This window comes from Castanea sativa, chromosome 1 (assembly GCF_040712315.1).
Source record: "Castanea sativa cultivar Marrone di Chiusa Pesio chromosome 1, ASM4071231v1".
Classification (NCBI taxonomy): domain Eukaryota; kingdom Viridiplantae; phylum Streptophyta; class Magnoliopsida; order Fagales; family Fagaceae; genus Castanea; species Castanea sativa.
Window position 1 is genome coordinate 60,411,558 of NC_134013.1, and position 8,443 is coordinate 60,420,000.

An 8,443-nucleotide genomic window follows, 5' to 3' on the forward strand; every position below is an offset into this window, starting at 1 on the left:
AGTGTGCTTTAGCTTTTCAACAGCTCAAAGAATATCTCTCTCGGCCACCTATTATGTTTAGGAATAAGGTAGATGAGGTATTGTTTGCTTATATCGCTGTAGTTTCCCATGCTGTCAGCTTGATGCTAATAAGGGTTAACAACGGTGTTCAGAAGTCGGTTTATTATGTAAGTAAATCGTTGCAAGAAGTTGAGATCCGCTACTTACCACTAGAAAAGCCATTTTGGCAGTGGTGCATGCCACGCGAAAGCTACCCATTACTTCTAGTCTCACACAGTTATGGTCTTAACCCAACTCCTGCTCAGGTCTCTACTTCGGGGCACTGATTATATAGGAAGGATTGCCAAGTGGGGAATAATTCTTGGGACTTTTGATATAAAGTACATGTCATGCACCTCTGTGAAAGGTCAGGTCCTTGCTGACTTGGTAGCCGAGTTCACTGAGCCCTCATTAGATAAACATACGAAGAGATCAAACATGGATGAAAAATCAGTTGGCATGATCTCCCTGAAAGAATCTCTATCGTGGATGGTGCAACAAATCAAAGAGGATCTGGAGTGGGGCTGGTTATAATATCTCCTAATAAGATCGTCATTGAAAAGTCCTTGAGAATGGGTTTTTCGGCCACGAATAATGAAGCCGAGTATGAAGCTCTGCTAATAGGGATGACTATGGTTCAAAAAATGGGAGGGAAGAACGTGGAGATGTTCTCGGACTTAAGGTTGGTTGTAGGCCAGGTGGAAGGGGAGCTAGAAGCAAGAGACTCGAGAATGCAGGAATATTTAAGTCAAGTTAGACGTTTGCAATCAAATTTTGAATCTTTTACTTTAGTACAAAGTTCCAGAAGCAGGAACACTCATGTCGACTCTTTAGCCATCTTGGCAACGTCCTCGGCACAGAGTTTACATCGGGTTATTTTAGTGGAAGATTTGTATACGCCTACAAAGATAAATGTAGACATAGTCCGTGTTCATCAGATTAAAGTGGGACCTAGTTGGATGAACCCCGTTGTGCTGTATCTTAAAGAGAATATCTTACCTGAGGAAAAGTCTGAAGCTGACAAAGTACGTAGGAAGGCTCCTCGATTTTGATTGTCCAAGGATCAAAAGTTGTACAAGCGCTCTTTTTCTAGACCATATCTGCTGTGTATGCACCCTGAAGCAATAGAGTTGCTTCTAGAAGAATTGCATGAGGGGATTTGTGGAAGTCATACAGAAGGAAGATCCTTGTCTCATAGAGCCCTTACTCAAGGATATTGGTGGCTTAATATGCAGAAAAAAGCACTAGAGTATGTAAAAAAGTGTGACCAGTGTCAGAGGTTTGCTCCTAATATTCATCAACCAGGAGAAGTTCTCAATCCTCTATCTACTCATTGGTATTTGGCTCAATGGGGCTTGAATATTGTAGGACCCTTCCCCAAGGCAGCAGGGAATAAGAAATTTCTGCTGGTCGGCCCGGATTACTTTACTAAATGGGTTGAAGCTTAGTCACTATCAAATATTAGGGATCTGGACGCAAGAAGATTTGTCTGGAAAAATATTGTCACCCAGTTTGGAATTCCTCATACCCTTATCTCGGATAATGGTGTTTAATTTGATAGTAAGGCCTGTAGAAGATATCACTACGATCTGGGTATTACAAATAGATATTCCACTCCGGCTTATCCACAAGGGAATGGACAGATTGAGGCCGTTAATAAGGTAATTATTAATGGGTTTAAGAAGAGATTGGATGATGTTAAGGGGAGATGGGTGGAAGAGCTGCCACATGTCCTTTGGACCTATAGAACTACACCCAGTAGGTCCACAAGAGAAACTCCTTTTTCAATGACTTATGGGGCTGAAGCAATAATTCCTCTAAAGACGGGTTTCCTAATGTTGAGGTCGAGTTCTTTTAGTCCAAGTAACAATAATGGGTTGTTAGAGAAGAGTCTGGATTTGGTTGAAGGACGAAGGGAAAATGCTATGGTTCAGCTAGCATATTATCAGCACAAACTTAAACAGGGTTATGACTCGAATGTGAAATTAAGACCACTAGCACCAGGGAATTTGGTGTTAAGGAAGGTTTTGGGTACAACCAAAAATCTAGCTTGGGAAAAACTAGGGCCAAACTGGGAAGGGCCAATGTTGAGGTCAAGTTCTTTTAGTCCAAGTAACAATAATGGATTGTTAGAGAAGAGTCTGGATTTGGTTGAAGGACGAAGGGAAAATGCTATGGTTCAGCTAGCATATTATCAGCACAAACTTAAACAGGGTTATGACTCGAATGTGAAATTAAGACCACTAGCACCAGGGAATTTGGTGTTAAGAAAGGTTTTGGGTACAACAAAAAATCCAGCTTGGGAAAAACTAGGGCCAAACTGGGAAGGGCCATATCACATCACTTCAGTAGCTGGAATAGAGGCTTATTATCTTGAAGATCTAGATGAAAATGTTGTACCACATCCCTGGAATGTAAATAACCTACGAAGGTATTATTATTAATGAAATATTTTCTAGTTCTATATAGCCTATTACTTTATGCGTTACATTTATTATTTCTCTAAGAATCAAACAGAACATTGGCTATGCCTGACTCCTCGGACCACATACCTTGAGAAAATTGATATCTTCTATTATTTCTCTAAGAATCAAACAGAATATTGGCTATGCCTAGCTCCTCGAACCATGTACTTGGGGAAAATCGATATCTTCCATTATTTCTCTAAGAATCAAACAAAACCTTGGCTATGGCTGGCTCCTCGGACCATGTACCTTGGGAAAATTGATATCTTCCATTATTTCTCTGAGAATCAAACAGAACCTTGACTATGCCTGGCCCCTCGAATCACGTACCTTGGGAAAATTGATATCTTCCATTATTTCTCTAAGAATCAAACAGAACCTTGGCTATGTCTGTCTCCTCGGACCACATACCTTGGAAAAATTGATATCATTCGTTATTTCTCTAAGTATCAAACTGAACATTGGCTATACCTAGATCCTCAAACCACATGCCTTAGGAAAGATTGATACATTCTATTATTTTTATAAGTGTGGACGTTGATTTTTGGTTACATTTTGTTCCTCGGACCACAGTGATCTGGGTAAACTAGAGTTCATGAGCATCACTTAAAGCATTTGTAAGCACATTATATATATATATATGTTGTCTACTCAATAGTTGAATACATTCGTTATGAATTTAGAGATGTTTGTTTTAGTATTATTGTTTATGTAGATATTAAAATGGGGAGTGTTTCACTATCCTACTAAATGAATGCTAAGGAAAATAGAAATTACACAAAGGAAGAGCACAAGCATAAACAAACGCCATGAACAAAGAACTTGTAATTCTCATTAATATAAGCCACGTGGAAGGACAATTTGCTTACAAAAACCCCATTACATATAGGGGCAAAATGCCATCCACAAGGAAAAGGTATATAAATAAAATTACAAAAGAAAGGGAAAATGGCCGCGAAAGGAATAAAACCCTATAGACTAGGCTTTAGTCGAGGGAGGAAGGTCTTCTGTTTTGCCTGGCTGAGAGGTAATAGCATCCTTGCCTTGGGACCCCACCTCCTTGGATTTGGCCTCTACCTTCTTCACCTTGACCGCTGCATCCTTGGCCTTGTAGCTTCCTTGGTCTTTGGGAGAGGTTTGACTTCCTTGCCCTTACCTTTATCCTTCTCCACTCCATCCTTTTTGCTCTGGTCGCCAACTTGGCTAGACCCTTTGGAGGCCTCAAGGGGAGAAGGAGGGAGGTTTTACGCAGCCATGAGCTGCTCAGAAGATTCTAGGACAGTGGTAGAGGGAAGCGTAGAGGCAGCTGGGACTTCACAAATATCGAGATGGTAGTATACACTCCCAAGCTACCTCCACTTCGAGGAAGCAGGAACCCCTGCAAGGTTGAGGACTTTTTCCCAAGTCTCCTTGCAGTAATCCCAGCATACCTCGGCCAGCTCCTCAGCTAACCGAATCTCGATTTCTTCAACTCCTTGGTTGTATGAAGCTTGTCGTGAAGCCTCTGTAGCTTCCTCGGTTGCCTGAACAGCGATTTGGCTTTCTCCAACTCGGCCTCAAGGTCCAGAACCATCTTCTGCTGAGTGGCTAGGTCTATCTCTTTGAGATGGAGTTGTTTGCATTGATCTTCAGCCTGCCTCTGAGCACTCTCTATACCAGATTCAGCGCTCTTCCGCGCTCTCTCCTCAGCAATCAATTTATCAGCCAACTCTTTTTTCTCTTCCTTCAAGGTCCCCAGGGCCTTGATGGTCTTAGTATGGGCTTGGATCTCGGCGTTGGTCTCCTTCTTAGCATCATTGATCCATTCCTCAGCAATAAAGACTTCCTGGATAGCCTGCATAAGAATAGTAATACTTCCATAAAAAAAAATGATGATAAAAAGTGCCTTAGCATTTATCTAACTAATATGATAGTGGGACTTACCATAACAAGATCCTTCTTCAGCGACATAAAGAGGTTCGGCTGGCTCATACGCTTCAGAGCATCCATGTCCTTTAGTAGGAGGAAAGGCTGCTCCAGGGCTTCAATGATGTAGGCCGAATGCCCTCTCTAAAATTCTCTAATGGAGGCATTTAATGGGATGGCAGCCCTCACTACCTCTAGCTGAGGAGCCCAAATGCGTTGTTGGCGCACCTCGGGAACAGTTGTCTCCTCCTTATTATCTATAGGAGCAACGTGTGTCTTTGGCCACTTTCTATTTTTTGGCCCCCTTTGGGGGAACCACTTCTCCCTCCTCCAGTTCCTGCTCCTTCCTTTTCTTCTTCAGGTTATCCATGGGAAGCAGGCCGGTTCCTGTTGTGGTTGTGGGAGGGGGAAGGGTGGGCAGAAGTTGAGTTTTTGGGGCCTTTTTGGATGATGACCCTTTCTGCCTACTAGCCATTATTTCCTTCAACCCTTCCTCAGATTCAAAGCCATCGATTCTTCCTCGGCCTCGCTATCAACCTCGACGATTATCAAATGAGGAAAATTGGTTGTTGACCTGTCAGGTTCACTCTTGGAGTCTGAGAGGTTGATAGGATTAATCCACTCATTTTCTTCCTTCTCTAGTTGGAATTTGTCTATTTCTTCCTCAAGTGACAAGCGCGAGGAGGTAGATTCCTCCCTAGAGGCTGCTACTTCGGGGCGTACAGGGGAGATTGCTGCTATTGGGCATGCGAGAAGGAGGAAAGGAGGTTCGTCGGGCAGTTCTCGTGAGGCAAGAAATCCTTCTTTAGAGACGTCTATTCTTCGACGCCTACAGTCGCCTGCTGTGATTGCGTTACCTACGTCTTAGAAGACAATCGATATGGGTTCAAAGCCTAGGATGAGATGGACTGCCCTCAATTGTCCGTCTTTACTCATAAACACCTCGGACCTTAAAACTCTATTGAGATTTTTGACGTTGGTTAGGCTCAAGCGGGGCGCTACGTGTTGCCTGTCTGCAAAAATATCCGAGAAGCCAATCATGGTCAGACCAATAACATCCACCACCAAAAGGAAACTAATATACAACAAAAATATGAATGATAAAGTTGGAGGAACTAAACCCTGTGCCAAGGGGCCTAACCCTATGGACTCGCACCTGGTGTTCCCTCCTCGACTGGGTAGTGAAGACCGTCGCCACTCCCTAGAGGTGATTAGGTAGTCTTCCCTCATGCCCTTGTTAGATTTGGGAAGACACGACACAAGCCTAACGACGCTAGATCTAGACTTGAGGTAATATCTCGAGTCAGTAAGTGAGCGACACTCATACATATGGACAACGTCGTGCCATGTGAGTCTCAAACCCATTTACTCATTGAAAGCGTCGACACTACCTAAGATTCTAAATACATTAGATGCACATTGGTGAGAGCACAACCTATGGTTATATAAGTAATCTCGAGTTACGCCCCCCATGGGAAGTGTCATTCCTCCTTCTATGAATGCGATTATGGGAATGAAAACTTCCCATTCTTTCCTATGGGTATATATCTAGTCTGGGGCGTAATATCTCAAACCAACTCCTGGGGCGATGTGGTATTTGGCTCGAAAGCCCTCCATACCAGCAGAAGTGTCTACTAGGTCTTTGAATCTACCCATTTAAACAAAATAGAAATGAAGATTTTGAAAAAGGGGAAAAAATTAATAGGTTGAGGAGAATGGCTAAGGAGAAAAAGAATCTAGGAGCGTGAAAACTTATGAGGGGAAGAACGGATGACTCTTCAGGAACTTCTTGGGAACTAGAAAAGTAAGGGATTTTTAAGGGCTAATTGGTTTGTGAAATAATGAGAAGATCGTATCCTCCCAAACGTTTTATATAAGAGGCATGATAGAGCAGGAGTTATCCCACTAAAAATTCAGGGAGAGATTATGACCGTGGGATTCACATCGTACTATTGAAAGTGGAGGACAGAGCGCCGTCTGAAGCATTTAATGGGGGCATCGCGGGCTTCGAAGTGTTAGAAATAGTTTCAAAAGTGGGAAACGACATTCTCACATGTGGAAATTTTAGAAGCGTGTAGAAGTTGTTATGGTGGGTCAAAAACCCAATTTTCTCCTTAGAAGGGGGAGAAAATTGAAGTTTTGAAGGGCTATTGTACGGATAAAAGGCCCAAGATATGTTTTTGGGCTATGGGCTTAGTCCGAGGACGCTTACTTGTCCAAGGACGGATTGATGGTAATAATGATATCAAACTTACAACCCCAAAAGTAAGTATGGTGGACGAACTTAACGTAAATAATCCGAGGAGGAGTACCTCCTCGGCTAAGTGCAGTGAGGATCAGGTGGCACGTCATGTTGACTAGAATGATATTTTGGAAGGTCTTGGGGATAAAGATATGTTTCATAAGGGCACAGAGAGCAAGGGCAGTTGGGAAATATCTTAGAGAAAGCTGCTACCACTGCATTGAATACTCTGTACCTAAGTATATGGCTGCATTTATGAGGAAGTGATCCCTGAACAGTGATTTTCAACTTTACAGCTATTACCTAAGGACTTCAAGAAAAGGCTGATGGGACAAGTATCAAGGGGAGCGGTCTGAATCTACACGTGGAGAGCAAGAATGGAGGGGAGAAGGAACTATAAGAAAGAGGAAGGTCCTGTAGAAAAAGGGGGATCGAGAGATAGAAAGAAAAAGACTGTGGAATGGATATTTGTAATGAATCTTTAATTGAGGAGAAATATAAGCATTTGGTCCTCAGCTTGAGTCCGAGAATAAGTTCCATCATATAAATTCGTTCATCCTTGTTGTGTTGTAATCTTGGGTTATTGTTGTTACCGTTTAAGCTCATTAGAAACAAGATTTCTGACCTACATTCTATAAATTTATTGTATTGGGCTCTTTGGGCCTATACCTCCTTCTTGTTGGGCCTAGGCACGAATTGCGACCTTACAATTAACATTACTTTATTTTAAAAACTCAGGTTCAATAGACTCAGGGTTAAAGTGTTTTGATTAATAAAATTTCTTTACTCACTTCGGTCAACCTTAAGTATTGGTTTTTTTTTTTTGGTCATGTTTGTCCTGCAGCAGAGCATCCATTCAAAGGCATGCCTATTCCTATCCCTCTCCTTGCCATTACCAAATGAATTACAGCCATAGATAGATTAAAGCATTTAAGCACTATGATTGGCATCAAGTGTGTATTTCAAAGGATATAAGTGGAACTATTAGGATGAAGAAGTATTTTGATCATTTATAAACCAAGTGCAATAAATAGAACTTTCAACAGCTGAAGTAAAGCCCATCAGAGATCATACATCTCACTTACATCTCTCTCGTAAGTAAAATTGGATTGAACCCAACAAATCGAGATTATGTTCTTCCAAAAAGGATAAGAATCATGAAAGTTTTTAACTTCCCTAAAGCCAGAGGTGTCAACACAGACTTTAGATAGCAATTTATGATGAGAATATACACAAAATTTCTAGATTTGTGAAATGCAAAAAATAGAAAAAATATATATGCAAAAAAAAATCACACACAAGACAGTATTTACGTGATTTGGCAATTTGTCTACATCCACGGAATTGCAAAAATTTCACTATCTTCAAGGAAAAAATACAAGATGTGGCAATTCAGTTTTTCTTTCTAAAAACATCATCAAATCTTCTAATCTCCAAAACAACAGTTTTTCTATTCTGCGTGCAGGATGTACAATAAGCTACAAAATGGGCCCAAAAAACTTTTCTACGTCTCAGAAAATCTCCCATTAAAAACCATAACAATATTATTTTAGATCGAATCATAATTCGGATCAAACATAACTAGGTTCCACCAAGCCCAATAATATAGCAGTAGAAGAAAACAGGGTATATGGATACCAAAAAAGGGTATGTGGATACCAAAAAAGGGTATGTGATAAATAGCTAAGCAGTATATGGCTTTTAGGTCATGGGCGGCGTTACTTTATGCTCAGGAGGTTCGATTGAACCCCCTGACTTGAAATTTTTTGTTAAAAAAATTTTATATTAGTTT